Source organism: Lytechinus variegatus, chromosome 15 (assembly GCF_018143015.1).
Source record: "Lytechinus variegatus isolate NC3 chromosome 15, Lvar_3.0, whole genome shotgun sequence".
NCBI classification, from domain to species: domain Eukaryota; kingdom Metazoa; phylum Echinodermata; class Echinoidea; order Temnopleuroida; family Toxopneustidae; genus Lytechinus; species Lytechinus variegatus.
The window spans coordinates 16,603,071-16,620,335 of record NC_054754.1 but is presented as its reverse complement, the minus strand read 5'-3'; positions in this window follow the sequence as shown (position 1 = coordinate 16,620,335).

The following is a 17,265-nucleotide window of genomic DNA, read 5'->3' as shown; positions in this document are numbered from 1 at the left end:
TTCTTTCTTTATCAAAACAAGCGTTATCAATTAATTCCCCATTTTGCTGTACTTCCGAATGATGTTCTGTTAAATTACACCTTTTTTGATTAATAGATGCAAACTGGATTTTAACTCGCGGAACGGACCCATTACCATCGAATTCACGACCGCTATATGTATACACTATCTACAATCAACCGGCCCTTCCGCATTGCTATTAGGATGTTAGGTCATAATTTCAAACGTAAAAGTTATATATAGTGTAGTATATAGGTTTCACGGTACACCATGTATCTTTCTTAATGTTTGTCCTGAAAAGGACCACCTACAGTCGACGTTTCCACAAGTGTGTTCTTGTTGTCCTCGGAAGCACTAGCGTACCTATGGGGGGGGGGGCAGGGGGCAGACTGTCCATGCAAGGGACGTATCCCGCCCCCCCTTGACGAGCCACCAATGTCCACTCCTTTGAAGTTGAAGACCTTTTTTTTGCTTGTCAACGTTTTTGGCGGACGATGTTGCCCCCCTGTGAAAAATCCTAGGTACACTACTGCTCGGAGAATGTAAACATGTAAAAAGGAGAATGTAAAAATTATACACCATTTTTCATAAGCACGAGGAACATGATTATTTCACAGTTACATGATTTTTGTTATTTTAAATATGTCAAGAGATGGCTACAAATGGCCCTTCCGGAGCTAGCAAGATCGACGTAAGCTCTTCAAAGAAGCTAAATTGAGATAAAATATATAACTCCTGTCTATTTCATTTTTTGGTTAGCAATGTCACTTTCAGTCATGTTGATCAAGAATGATCTGTGAAATCCTGAGATTTGATAAATTAGGTTTAAGATTTGGAAACCGTTATTATCATGAGAAAGGTAATTTCTTACAGTTAGGAGAGTGATTTGCAAAAATTATTGATTAAAACGAAAGAGCCCAGGAGGAGTAAACCAATTAGAAAGAAATTGGAAAAACCAAAGGTGAGTATATTATAGTAAACTATTTGACCGAGTTTTCATTATCAATAATTTTCGATATATAGGTTATGGTCTCTCATCTTAGTATGTTATATTCTCCCAATTATTGCGTCAGTATTACTATGACTGAAATGGCGAAGATATGAAATAATTACCCAGTAAATATTGGTAACCTTTCTCAGCTCATTAATGAGGTGGAATGAAAATCCGCAACCGCTTCATTAGTACTGACCTCCTTCTCAAACAGATCTACTTCTTATTTTCAGAGATTGAATGTTCTTAGAAGTGGAAAACATTTAAGGTGTATTCATCGTTAGTATGTCACGTGGTCTGCTATACAGTTTTCTGTTTCATGGTCATATCCCATTTCGTCTACAACCCGTTCGTCTAATAACAGATGTCATTTCCGCCTAGCCCATTCAACGCTTCGTCTATAGTACCATTTAGTCCGTATATAGACTGTATAATTTATGAATAAACCTTTTATCTTACAGAGCGCAAAATATAAGTAGACGAAGTGGAAATGAGACTATTTAACCGTTTAAAATGAAAGCTGTGTTCTTTCATCATGGTTTACTTAAACAGAAACCTGCTTGAATTACTATTTCCAGATGAGCATCAAATGAGCTGATGAATAGAACATATACCTTTTGTGTGCCACTTTTGGCTATCCCTAGTTTACCTAACAACTTTATACCAGGGGCCCGTTGCAGAAATATTTGCAATCAATGGCAACTCTAAAAATCATGCGCAACTTGATTTTCAACCAATTAACAGCGCGCATTTGGGACTTGCGTTTAAACGCAACTCTTACTGCAACGGACCCCTGGTCACACGGACCTAATTACATCTGGTAGGCAAAAAATATTCATTTGACCCAACCCATTTTTTTTTTAATTTGATATTGCTGATTGACAAAAATGAATGAATATGATTGACAATCTAACACTGATTCTAGGGAGGGTACTTAGTACTGAACTTCCTTTTTCGAAATTGGAAAGATATATCACTATTTTGGAACTATTTTTTTTTACTGGCGGAAGAATTAGGGCCATTTTACTCTCTCAAGTGATGAATTTGATCCTTTCAGGTGTAGTCTTCATAAATGCCGATTCATTTTTAAAATGAGCCGGTCGGGGTACCCTTTTCTGGTCAGATATGGAATGTCAGACATATATATCCTGTCCACTGGTAGTAAACATTCAACCCTCGAATTTCCTCCTTATTTTTCATGATTTTTTTTAAAGTGCCACTTTAGCACATGAGTCTAAGTGAAATGAATTAGGCCTGTTATACCACCAGAGATTAAATAAAACCCGACTTCTGAATACGGCACCCTGGTAAGATTGTGTTGGGCGATATCTGAGAATCAGACCATCTGCTAGTAGACCTAGCGAATGCCCTCTTTCATTGGCCAAAATTCTGTCCTTAGAAATTGAAGATTTTTTTATTCCTTAAATATGGATATAACACACAGATGTTTTATTGCCTATAAATTATATTTTCTGTTCTGATTATCATTCTATTTTTGGATTATAGAATCATGGAAAATAAAACAACAGTGATTCGGTGTCTGACACGCGGAACGCATGGTCAGGCTATAGGCCAATCCAGGTGGGTGTTTCATAAAGCTGTTCGTAAGTTAAGAGCGACTTTAAGAACGACTGGTGATCCTTTCTTGTAGTATATGCTATATTCATTGGCGAAGGTTTAGCGCGTAAGAAAGGATCACTAGTCGTTCTTAAAGTCGCTCTTAACTTACGAACAGCTTCATGAAACGGCCCCCTGGTGAGGTCACGTGACCTGTCAACATGGTGAAGCGATCAATCTGTTTGAGAGCTTTTCATCTGATCACTTTCATTACAAGATTCTCTCACAAAGTAGCGCTACGATAAACAATGCCCACGATCAGTAGTAGCTAATAGCTTCATGTTTACGCCGTGCTCCTGATTGCACCCTAACCCTAAACCTGGGCCCATTCTGGAAATAACCAATCAGTATTGAATTAGCTATACAGGGGGATTGGAAGAAAAGGGAAGGTTTCGACAATAATATAGCACTAAATTCTCATGATTACCGACCCTTTTTGTGTCCCGATTAACAAGCGATCTAATTCAGAAGTAGGGTCAGGAGTCAGGGCAGTGCAACGGTATCTTGATGCATATGGGAGGGGGTGTGGCATGGAAGAGGACCTAAATAGACACCGTGTTTCTCTCACTGACCACCCCCCTCTAATTCTGTGCTCTTCAGTTTCATTTACTTACCTGATCAAAAGGAAAGGGGTTTGACCATATTGCATTGATCATTATGTATAGTCGATTCTATATACATTAAAATATATATGGATACGATAGGTCAAATAAGAGAATATGAACTATTATAATACGTCTCTGGAATACGTACAGAATCTCCATCTCATTTAGCTGCTTTATGTCTTAATGTTGAGGTTGTTATGAAGAGAATTGGGCATGGTTAATGGCGACCATAGCATATAAATAGGGCATAAATATACTCCTCATTGAGGGACATGCGGGGGGGGGGGGGTCAAAAGAATACCATTGCATGAAGGTTTCCATTACACAAATCTTCGTCATTGTTCCAATATACAGTAATGCTAATGAAACAAATCCGAAAGTTAATGTGGGTGGTTTTATTTTCATGTTTTTGCCAATCAAAAGGTTTATTCAAAATTACTCAGTTTGGGCCGTTCCTACATCTGTACATGGACCAGTAACTCTCATACTGTTCACAATACAATATTGTGGACCGAAAACCATATTGTAGCCGTTTCAATTTGCCCCCTTCAAAATAATAACATGCACCAGTCACTTCCTATTCGCCATATTCATGTAACAAACAAATTAACACCCAGGTGTAATAAAAGTAGACATGTTTTGCTTTTCTGAGATCGAATTTCTGGTCGTACTAGCTATTTTAGAAGACGTTACCCCTCGCTTTACTATAAAGCTACGTACGTCAGTGACGTGCAACATTTAAATATTTGACATCTACCTTTTTATCGATGTCAAAATGAAAAGCGAAGGGCTTGCGGAGAGTAACATGATCCCTCTACTCAAATAAAATCACTTCGAAAATTTATTTTCTACCATCTTGAAACATGGTTTCCTGTTAATACTATTTTCATGTAGGTATCTTATTTATTTATGGTTGATGTGTATATTATTCAACTTATATATTTTCTATCCAGAGCAAATGATGACGAGTTAAGTTTGATCTGGTCCAGATAGAGTAAAAAAGGTAAAACTATACTTCATATAATAATAAACACATCACCCATTCTATAACTTGACTTGTTGGCAACATTACAATGCAGGTACATACCATGCACATCAATACTCATGGTGCTGAGCACTGACCGGTGGAGGTTTTTTTTTTTTTTTTTTGGGGGGGGGGTATGTACCCACTTTGTCCTGCAAAAGAATGTATGAAAGGAATGAAACAAAATGCATAACAATAATTTAGCCTATAATGCTGTCCTATGCATCATATTAACATGTAAAGTACTCTAAAATACCGAATTTAACTATTACAATTTGAAATATTTCCCGCTCGCTAAGCTCCCTCGCATACAAAAATGCAGATATTTTTTAATAATGGGTTTGGGATAAAAACAAATGCCAAATTAAGAGTCATAGTCATCCACTATCCCTACCCCCTTCTTTAAAAGTCCCGATGCTACCACTGCGTCTGACCTTACCAAAAAGCAGAATAGTCATTACACAATTTTGGGGCAAATTTTTGCAATGGTACCTGTTATGTCAATAAGTTCTACAAGTCCTTATATTATGGTTAGGACTAAATATTGGATAGAAAGAAAAAGAAACGTGTAAAGGTTGAGGCCAGATAGAGTATACTTATCTAGAAGATCTGGAAGACTATTAGTTTTTAAAAGTGTTTGTAGTCCTGCAGAAACTTACTGCAAGGGGGAGGGTCTGGTTCGGCATTCTAGATGTCTTGCTGTTATCCTTTTCATTTTGATCCCGGATGTAAGTGAACTCATGGTTTATTCTCATGACTGCTATTCATTATTATTAGGCACTTAATGAACATTTATGTATGACAATTACATACATAACGTATTGGCCATTGGCACGTGCTCCCGAGCGCCTAATTAATCGTGGTATCATAATCATATATCCTTCATTCTTGCAAAATAAGACATGCATTGATTGTACTGGGTGTCGTCACCATATTTCTTTCCCAGGAATAATTACTCCCTGGATCATTTAATTATCCCTCTTGTGACTGATGATGCGAGCAGGATGAGTTACACCAAGGACAGTACCGGTTTCCTGGTCGAACAGAAATTAATATAGAGGGCACACACCACAAGTCAACAGGGCGTTAAGTCTATGAAGAGCTTCCAGAGATGGCTGAAATTGCCGGTGTGCGCCCAGACGAAAAGAGATGGCGAAGGATGATCGAGGCGTGATATGAGTTGGTGAAAACATTGGCCAGGGTCTTTTTGGGGATGGGATGTGGGAATGGGGGCACTAGCGTACTGACGAGTCACAACCTAGCCAGGGACGTTTCCCTGCCCCCCCTCCCCTGACGTGCTTGAAGACCTTTTTTTTTGCTTGTCAATTTTTTTGGGGGACGAATTTGCCCCCCGTGGAAAATCCTAGGTATGCCACTGGGTGGGTGGGGGGGGGGGGCACTGATACAGAGAAAGAAGGGGGAAGCTGGAACTGATAAGCTGTATAGCTATATCAGGTATGCAGGCCATAGACTGATACCAACGTTTACTTAACTATCTCCGTCCCTTACACACTCATGTTATGAAAAGTTATATATCCCACACTTTTTTTTTTCTAAACACATGTATATTCAGTACATGTATCTGAGATAGGAATGACATACAATTTACGATTATTACATTTTTATCTATCATTGCAAATTCTCATTACATTAGGCCTTTAGGTAATCACTATGCATTTCGACAATTCCCTTTAGCCATTCGTAAAAACTCATTATTTTATGGCAATTGAGTTAAACTGAATTTGCAATTCGTCGAATAGAAATCTAATCTTATTCATCCCGACCGCGTACTTCGATTCGATGGAATATGAAATATTCATTTTATATCAAACATATCTATTCACAAACAATGGGGATGATAATTTCATTCAACAAGTTTAACATGATTTTTGTTTTTTGTGTTAACATTTGAAAATAGTCGGCAGTAGCTTGTTGAAAGAAGCACCTATTGCTCTGCTTGCTACCGGAGGGAGTCTCTATCATTCTACCTCTAACTCCTCCCTATAATGCTTTACCCGTTTATTTTTACTTCTCGCTGGGGAAACATGACCCGCTGATGAGCAAATAGCCAGGGGTCTGCTATTAAACACCTTGCCCTTGATCTTGCGACAGAATGCAAACAGCGTGATTTTTCTCCCTCCTTCCTTGCGCCTGAAACAAAAACGGTGGCAGCAGTGGGATTGAGCATGGGGTGGTATGTACTACGTACATGACGTCTCTTTCTGGTGTTTATTATAGGGTAAGTCTTGCACCTATAGCCTCGGGCTGTTATCTCTACCAAACAGTGACTACTGTTTCAGGAGACGGGTCTTGTGAAAACACGTTGGTGATACTTGACGCATGACTGGTTCTATGTAGAGGTTTAGTCTAGTTTCGTACTACACTTATTATGTTACACGATCATACTACATTCGTAACTCATTTCACTTGATAATAATATTACGTGATCTGTACTTTCATTGACACAATCAACATGATCAAAGGGTTTATCGAAACCTCCATTCATATATCATTGAAAGGAAGATCATTAAAATGAATAACACAGAAGGAATATAGGAAGATTTTTTTTTTCTTCTGAACTATCTACGAAAACGTAAAATTACCACCTGATTGTGATCTCTGCATGGTCAGCCCGCCCCCCCACATTGTTCAGCGGCCCCTATCATTCAAAGGTTACTGCCAGTAAATGGACCTATTCAGATAGGAAATAATGCTTTAAATGCCCTAGTACCTGAATTATCCTTCACAAAAGCTAATCCTTAATGATTTTTTTACGTGTTAATTTGATCTACAGCTACAGTGTGCTTGGAAAGAACATCACGTCGAAACCTTCTTTATTTACTTTTTTTATTCGAAAACAAAGACACCCGTTCATAGTCGGCTGAAATATACTCGATATTATTCACATATATCATAATCACCAAATTTCCTTAAAATATAATGTTTTTTACTATTCAATATAGGATGAAAAATAATTCACTCGGTGAGGTTTGTTAGGAATATCATGAAAGAAAAAAAAGCCGGTATCAGACAACATAATTTAACAGCTTGGGATATGTCTAAATCCCCGGATTTCGAAAGAACTGCACAAATTTCTACCTACCAACCAACCATCCAACCAACCAACCAATTAACCATCCAACCAACCAACCTCTTTCAACGGCAGAAAGGACATGCGCATGTAATCACACCTAAGAAAACACACCTACATGTATGTAATTCACATTTTTCATGACAGTTCTTAAATTAGCTAATGTTACACTGTAAAACCCAATCAGCCCAAAATAAACTTGTTTAAGTGGAATCAACCCTGCTTTAACACCAAATCAGTTGGACGAATTCAACTCACGTATCATTCCGTTGCGACTATACATTAGGAATATCCGTATGACATATACAATGTGTTCTCATTTACATTCAAGTTGTCATTTATCTGTATTTCATCGCTACCTATATTATAAAGCATTGCATTTTAGAATTAGGCTAATGAATATCCATGTGACATGAATGTTCTACCTTTGTAGCCCCTTACAACAATTAGATTACCTTTTACAAGAGATGTATACGATATATATTTTTGACAACCAAAATGGAGCATTTCTCTGTGCGCTGCCCCCAACCCATTTCTAAAATTCTGAGTTAGCCGTTATCCTCGTATTTTTTGTCTCGCTTGCATGGTTGATTTTTTTTAAAGTTTTCATCTTAGTTTTTCATCTTGTGGAGCGTTGTGACCCAGTGGATTAGTCTGCTGACTTTGAAACAGAAGGTCGTGGGTTCGAATCCCAGGCATAGCGTAATTTCCTTCAGCAAGACATTTATCCACATTGTGCTGCACTCAACCCAGGTGAGGTGAATGGGTACCCGGTAGGACGAAATTCCTTGAATGCATGAGCGCTGAAAGGCAGCTCGAGCAAAAGCCGGGGTAATAATAATAATAATTATAGAACATCGCGCCTCGGAATAGAATATAGATGGCGCTATATAAATGGCTATTATTATTATTACCATTATTACTATTATCGTTATTATTATCGTTATCATTATTATTGTTATCATCATCATCATCATTAACAGTATTATTAGTTGTCGTTTTCAGAATCGCCACTGCTGTAACACTGAATCGCGTAATCCAGGCGAGACTGCCAGAGGCGTTCCACATAAAAGCGAAGGAGGGGAACAGAGGGGAAGGGGGTGGGAGGCAGGGTTGCTCTCACACACACTGCCCGCATCCGCTCTCAATAAAATAAGAAATCAAACTACTTATATTTATGAGCGCGATGCGTATTGTAATTTTGTTCTTGCCATTAAAGAATTAAAAATATGACTGAGATTTCTCATAATTCTTATGTAGAGAATTATTAAGCCTACCACATTTCTATCAATAAAAATGGGAAGGGCTTACGAGGGTGGTGACTAAACGGTGACCACAGTGACTCAACAAATCAATATTTCTTGGAAGAATATTATGGTTGGAGGCGTCAAAGAAGACGGAGTGATACACGTGCACTGAGTATGCCCATCCCGCAGCTGAAACTTCTCAAATGACGTCATAATGATTGAGGCGTTTTAGATCTTACGAATATCACGGGAATCTGCGACACACATAAATTGAGGTCATGGCGGCTTGTCTGTCTGTAGGCCTGTAGATGTTGTGGCCCAGCGGATGTGGAATAGGAACTACAACATGTGAGGATTGAGTCCTGCTACGCCAATAATGACCTAAAAACCATAGAAACCATTCAGGGGTATAAAATTCTATATAGAAATAACGTGGATATTGTTTTTGCAATATTCAAAATTCTCGCATTTCAGCCGTAATTTATGGAGCATTGTCATGTCTTTATCCAGATTCCAGTAAGTACATACATCCTTCCCAGATTCAGTTATTTTGTTGGGAAAATTTGATGCCACGAGAATCTATTGGCAAGAAAATATTCACCCACACTCTTTCCTCTTTTTTTAACAAAATATTTTATTTTGAACGTAAAGAAACCCTTACACCCACGAACACACCCACACATCAGTGTCATAACAAGCACAACAAAGTAGGATGCCAACCATGTCGTAGGAGCAAAGCTTCTAAAAAGCCACAACCAAGCGAAGCGAGAGAAAAAATAGACTCTCGATAAAATAGCTAATTTTTACAGAATGTATATGGGAAATAATCAACAAACACATCCTCGCGCACCCACACACTCTAGCTGGCAAATCCTCATAAACACACACGCGCATTTTTTCATACACACACACACACACCCACCCATCCCAACACACATAAACAATCACATGGCACTGCAATAAAGACAAGACGAGAGTAGACGAATAGAAACCTGCTCGGTCACGTGAGGTCGCCTAGATGTTCCTCGTTAATTCGTCCAATAGGTCTTGCCCCAGTTGACAATGATTTGACCGGAATCTGACGGTCCCACCGAGTTTGCTCAGCCGGCCATTAAACTGGACTGAAATGGATTAGAAGTGCTGAAATGGGGCATAAAGAAGTCATTTTCCTCCTCTTTCATCTTCCAAAGCCGAAATGGAAGGTGGTCAGTGGGGGAAAGGGGAAGTATAAATTTGCAGAAAGCTCTCACGCCGGTGGATTTTATAGGTCTGTGTATTTACATGGAATTGCCAATGGAAATCTTTCTATACAGTATCTCCCTATTGTATATTAGGTGACAACCAATAGTTTCTTTTCCCCTCAAATTAATAAAGGGATGCATGATATTAAGCCCGGGATTAAGCCCTACGTACTCGTAAATATCGTGACCTTCTATGGCCATTGGCCATTATCAATTAAGTTTCATATAAGTTTAGCATTAAAAAAAGTTTACTCTCAGAAAAGGGTAATGTTTTGTATTGTAGGAGTGTTGAAAACGTAAATCAATATAATACAAATTGTCCAATAAAGCCTAAAACTCAATCTTAAGTCGTTTTTTTATTATTTGATTTCTGCGTGTAAGATGTGATCCTGGAGCAGTCTTTCTCATTGGTCGTCAGCTAAACGCTTTCCATGCTTTTGAATACGTCAATATACCCGTTCATATTTCTTTGAAAAGGTATCATTTTATTCACTAATTATCACGAACATATACTATTTTGGTTGAATTTCAGTAGATTCTTCCCAAAGGCGGTTGCATATTGGCGTCTTATGAATCCTGAACCAAACTGAATATCACATATTAAAGAAAATGTAAGTATGGTTCATTGTTTAACGGTATTGACACTAATCGGTGGACCAAAAAATCTCACAAAATTTACACGCATGTTAATTTCACCATTTCACTGTAAGGCCCTATAGAAGAACCCCTAAATAAATTATTTAAGAAGTTACAGGAGGTGCTACCGGATTTTATGACAATAACTAACAAAAGCAAATTCCAATTGATATCAGGTAGCAACGACTTGGATATCAGCAAAATATGTGTTATAGGATTGAGTAATGAAAGAGATTTAAATCGTTTTCATGTAATCTGGATGGGATATTAATCCGATTAAATTAACAAGAAATTACGAGGGGGGGGGGGTTACAAAATATCCCAAAGGTGGAAAACTGAATCATCAAGAATGATAGATTGGGAAATTTGTAAAATAGGAAGAAGGGGAGGGGAGAGAGAGGCAGGGAGAGAGAGAGAAAGAAAGAGAGATAGGGGAGTAGAAAGAGGAGTGTTTAGAGAGATGGAGGGTAGAGGGTGATGGGGTGAATGCATATTTGTCTAGGGGCCCGTTGCAGAAAGAGTTGCAATCAAACGCAACTCTAAAAATCACGCGCAACTTGATTTTCAACCAATCAACAGCGCGCATTTTTGACTTGCGATTGATTTTTTGACTTGCGTTTAAACGCAACTCTTTCTGCAACGGGCCCCAGGTGTGAGTGAGAAAGTGGGTCTGAAGAATGGGAAGGAGAGAGAAAGGGAGAGAAAGAGAGAGATCGAAGAAGGGGAAGTGGAGAAAGGAAGAGCAGAAGGGTGCTATTATGATGGATTGCTGGTTATGGAAAGGAGTCCACTATCACCAAGAAAGTAAGGTAATCTTCAGAATAAGAAAAAAAAAGGTTTGGAAAAAAACCTTGTTTTTATAGACGCACACTAGGTGACCAGCTCCTGATTGAGTAAGTGGAAAAAGGTGTGGGAAAGATGATTGATCGGTGATAAAGAAAGCAACGGGAGTTATGAATTGGGATAAGTGACTGGAATAAGTGGATGAAATATTACGACGCCCATTCTACAGCTGGGCATCAATTTTCACTGAGCCCCCCTCTTTGTGTCACCCATTTTGCAAGCTAGGTTAAAGCGCATACCCGCTTTCGATAGGTTTTCCTAAGTATAAATGCAATATCAATACAAAGACTAAAGTGATACGCTGGGTAATGCAGCCCCTATAAAAAGAAAAATGTTTTGTTTGACAAACTGAATTGATTTTATTTGATTTTGAATTAATCGTTTCATTTGTAATGCAATTTTACTATGAAATGCATATACATTACACCATTATTGAAGAAGATTTGGCCTTTGCCTACTGCATCCGGGCGCTCCCTTTATGAGCCAATCGAAATTACATATTTCAGTATTTAAACAAATGAATGTCGAAATATATTTTTAAAACTTAGACCATAGGGCAAAATCCTCAATTTATAAACCAGTGAAGTTTATCTATGTCCTATAGTAAGCTTGCGGATCGTCATGTCTTTTCCTCGTAAGTAACCGTAATAGTTTCAACGTCTGAAATTATAAATTTGACAACCTAAGTGAAATATTTAGTAACCGGTTGTACAGAGATACACATTGATAATTTTTTGCTTTTTCCCCCTCCGCAACACAAAACATACATGCGCTTTAACCATGATCAGCATTGTGGCTTGTGAAGTCCATAGAGAGTTTGATGTGACAGATATTTACGCGTAATGAAATCACGTCATTCGCTGTCATGATTTTGGCCATTGACAGCGCGGGTGGGCATGGCGGTGTAGATCTAACTGATTTTGAGAGCAGATTGTATCCCATCACCGCTGCGTTCGATCACGGCTCTTGATAGCCACCGCCTTGAACAGTTCGAAAGTGGCTTAGCTGACCGCACATCATTGGTATATTACGCGTTTTTTTTCATTTTTTTGGTCGGGAAATTCTCCATTTACTTACATTTCTGATAAGAGGAGCATTTTTCAGGTCCAGAATTGATGATAATTTTGTTCAATATTTTGTCTTTCGTTAAATAAGTATCTTATCTTTATTTAATTATTCTATTTCATTATTATCATTTTTTTTTGTTTGGGGGGGGAATATTTCAGAATTATGTAAAAAAAAGATTGAAAGACAAACTCAAACTCACCAAACAAGTTCTTTGTCTTAACCGCAAGATACATAGACGGGAATCGGAGAAAAGGAGATTAAATGAGTGGTATGAACTTCTCTGATTGTATTAGAGTGGATTTTTTAAACGACGGAGGATGTACAGTGAATGAAGAGAGAGAGAGAGAGAAATATAGTTGAAAAATGACTGAGAAGCATTTATTGATTAGTTATTTTAGTGATAGAAATATGAAAAAAACCTATTCCAAAATTGTTCTTTTTTCACTCGTGATATTTCTCAAGCATGATCTCAGGTTGATATGAAACTACCGTAATACTGAAATCAATATCTAATCATCTGGGTCCCGTCTTAATAAGAGTAACGATTGATCCAATCAACTACAACTATGGAAAGCCAGCAACGCCAACATGTAAAATGCATGTTTGTTCAAAATATATTCTAGATGTGATGCATAATCATAGTATCATTGCTTTCTTGAAAGGACATCATGCGAATTTTCCGGACAAAATGTTATGACATTGTTGGCTTTCCATATAGTTTAAGATGATCAGATCAATCTTAACTCTTTGTAAGACGACGACCTGGACTTCTTGATATCAAATCTCTCAGTTACATTCAGATATCATTGGAAAACAAAGTGTTATAAGTATTTGTGATACATTTCTTCAAAAAAAAATATTGAGTTCACAAGGAAGAAAAAGATAAAAAAAGAATGTCACACTGATTGGCCAAGAAAGGTCCAGATACATGATCTAAGTAAAGGCGCTGCAAATAGTTTTAAAAACGGAATCATAAATTCTATACAACCTATACGATATTACTGTGTAAATTGTTATCTAAGATATTAAAGTGGTAGCAGGGTTTCAAATATGATATATAAAATTTATCTTGACAGGGGGCGGGGGGGGGGGAAACTATTGTTTCACCCCCTCCCCACACACACACACTTGAATAGCATGATGTCATAATTTTACTCCTGTCGGTGTGAAGATAACACTTGGTGAATTTTTTTTTTAACGATTTCAAATTTTGGAAAAATTTTCCCAAAGGCAAAACTACACGTATGTTTTAAAGTAAAGTGAAAGGATTTGAATAGCTAGTTTGCCGGTTACTTTTCGGTAAGAACAAGTTCAAATGGGAGGGCAGGGAAAAGGCCCATGAAACTGGCGTTATATTAATGTCACTGTTTAGATACATTCTTGTTCGAGGGAACATTTCGGTTTAACATGAGTGAAAGCATCTTGAATTCTTCATGACATTGAATTTAATCAATCCCCTCGATCTGAACTTTCGATACTCTAGCAAAAATGTCAAGTCTGCATTACATAGAAGAATGCAACTCTGTAAATACATGGACAATCTCCCGCGCAATCCCGCTGTTGACATTGTCACAAGTCACGTGACAGGAGTGTTTGATGAGTATCACTTGAATAAAACATGAACCAAGACGGTCTTAGCCTCAATTTCTATCTTAACACTTGAAGATAAATAGGTCACGGGTTTTGGGAGGTAAGGAGGAAGGGGAGAGGGGTGATTAAAGATGTCCGATTTTCATCTCAATATTCATCATGTCACCGTATTCGCTCTCTGCCATCGAAAATGTAAACAAATGGTCAGTTCTGTCTTCTCGTGAATGCCTCCATCCTGCCCAAACCAGTCAGGAGTGATAATCACCGTTCATTCATCAGCGCTGATTTAACGACCCCCCTTTTATAGCCTGCCGCGGTTGTACTTTCTTCCTAACCATAATACACCGCCACCCATCATGTTCTCCAATTATTTTGACACCTTGCAAGAGCTGTGTTACAGGAACTCTTTAACTGCAGACTCTCCGCCCGTACAGTCAGGGGGAAAAACAAACATTATTGGCCCACATCGGAATCGGAGGAATTACTGATTTTTTTTCGGATGAGAACAGAAAAAATGTTGGAACCGGGATTTATGATGGTGTTTTCTCTGTATTTATTGCTTCCTTCATTCGTTGGAGCTCGGATTGTGGCAGTGTTTTGTTTGTAAATCTAGAACCCAGACGAGCGATGATTTTTCTGAATTGAAATTCCCCGATGACAAATGGTGTGATTTTGGTATATATATCTCCAGTCTTCGACTCATTACCATAATTACCCTTACAAATCTTTCATGCAAACTAATGCATACTTCTCTTAAAAGAAATCTCTTTTTTAAAAACAGAAAAATTATGATCGTATAGGAAAAGCTTATTTTGCTACTAATATAAACTCTTCTTTATTCCTCCTGAAAAAAATCATGTCAGCTTAAGGCTATCTATCTAGGCAACTGTCTATCTCTTGGCTTTATTTGTTTTCATACTGTTAGGTTATGCTGGGCGTATCGTTAAATTGCACTGGTAATTTTAGCGAAGAGTTCTTTTTCATCAGTAGCATTTCATATTTCATGTATTTCATTTCATATATTTTTTGGCAAAACATGAGTTCTGCTATATGCGGTACATATCGGTAAATTACAAAAAATGTGCCGTAATTATGTTAGAAAATATGTTGGTAAAACATATTGCCAAAACATACATACATGACAACGTCATACGTCGTTACCATGGCAATGCAGAACAGTGGCATATTAAGCCCAACATCTTGAGGGGGCAGACATGGCTAATCAGGCAACGATTATACAAAATTGCGAGCAAACATGTTGACATATTTATAAAAAAATGTAATTTTGTGATAGATTTAACATGATTTTCAGAAAATGATATTATATTTAACCCTTCTTTCTTTTCGTTTCTTTCCTTATTTTTTTCTTGGTCATGTTTTTCTTTTGTGTGTGGGGGGGGGCATAGACCACCCCCTCACTCTCTACAGGCCAGTGATGCAGTTCCTTCAGACTATCAATATCATCACGTTTTAACTGCACATTTTGGTAACAATGGATCACGTCAGGCATACATGTAGAAGCACTATCGACAGATTTTGGTTACACATTTGGTTTAAACAAAGAGATCACCTATCTCCTTAGTTCACCCCCCCCCCTCCACAAAGAGCACGACGTCTGAAAGACTGCGGTAAGACCATGAAACTTGCTTGATCTTTCAAGGGTCTTTCAACAAACTTCCAAAGATCTCTGAGGTCTTTCATAATTCCTGATGGATCTTTCAATGGTTTTTGTGGTCCTCGTGAGTTCCAAAACTTTTTGAAACGATTCAAGACAGTCTTTCAGCGGTCTTTCATGAAAATGGTCTTTTGGTGGTCTTTCACTGTTCTTTCAATGAACTTTCAAAGTTCTCATTAGTCTTTCCATGGTCTTTCGACAGTCTCTTAAGATTTTTGTTGAGATCACTTGTGAGAGATCATTGAAAGATAAATGAAAGACCAGGAAGAATCCATGGAAAGAATTCTGATAGATCACTTGTTGGATAAAAGATTTCTGAAAGACCATCGAAATATATTTATATGACTTGTCTAAGTCCAGTCTTTCAAAGTTCTTTGAGGAGTCTTTCTAAGCCATGTCAGTGCTCTTGGAGACTACTGTAAGATCTTGTCAATTTTTGGTCTTCCAAAGGTCCTTCAAAGGTCTCCCTTCTGTGGAACGGGGGCAATGTGCAATTTATCTAATACGCTGTAACAAAGTCGTTCTTTGCCGGAAGCATGGGTTTGCACATTAAAAAAACATGAATATTAAAAAAAATAATAATCGACTCAACATTTGTACATTATTGTACATCATGGCTTGTAAGAGGGTGTACCTGTATGCAAATGTTGCATGACCTTCTGCGCGTTGGACCCCATCTGAATTAATCGTTGTATAGGCATTTTATGCTTAAAGAATATCAAGAAAAAATAACTGCACGGTTACGATAGGAACACTTGAAGCGGTGTGGTTTCCCACTTAAGTCCACACCTATCTGTTCAGATTTAGTTGTCAAGAGATACACTTCCATGTTGACTACAGGATCACGCATTATGGCATAGCAATGAGAAGGTGTCACATTTTTAAGAGTCAGTGACGGGATGGGTAACAAATGACTCGAACTAAGTGCACTTGGCGATAATAAGCGCACGCCTAACCACTTTGCACACACCTCTGAAGTACGAGTACTCCACCTACACTCTCGACATCACGACATATCTTGACATCACGTTGGTTGTTGATAAAAATCATATCCAAATTTTAATTCTGAAATAAAAAAGATCATTAACGATGATTAACAACGATGAAATCTCTCAAATAATTGCAGAGTCTTAATATTTTTCTTTTGAATTTGTGACATCATTTTGTGCTACCATTTTATGACTTATATCATAAATTTGAATTTGTTATTGTTGATGAAGCGAAAGCGATACCATTCAACATTTATGTGCCGAAAATCTCATGAAAGTTTCAGCGGCTTTTTAAATGATTTTCTTGGATAGAAACTTTGGCAAGTAATTTTCAGATTTGACAAAAATAAAAAAATATTGCCCCATGTTTGTGCACCTATTCACCTTACGCACAATTCGGGGATTTGGATGAGAAAGGCTGTTACATGAAATTCTTGATATTCAATACTTTCCCACCATTTTGAGGCTGATTTTTTTAATATCTGTTTTTGTATATACTTAGGGTGTAAACTTACTGGTCGTTTTGGGTCTTCTTTAATCATAATCGAGCATGCGCCTGGGCACAGACAATGGACACCTAACAATAATATCAATACTACTACTTCTACTACTACTACTACTACTACTGCTGCTACTACTACTACTACT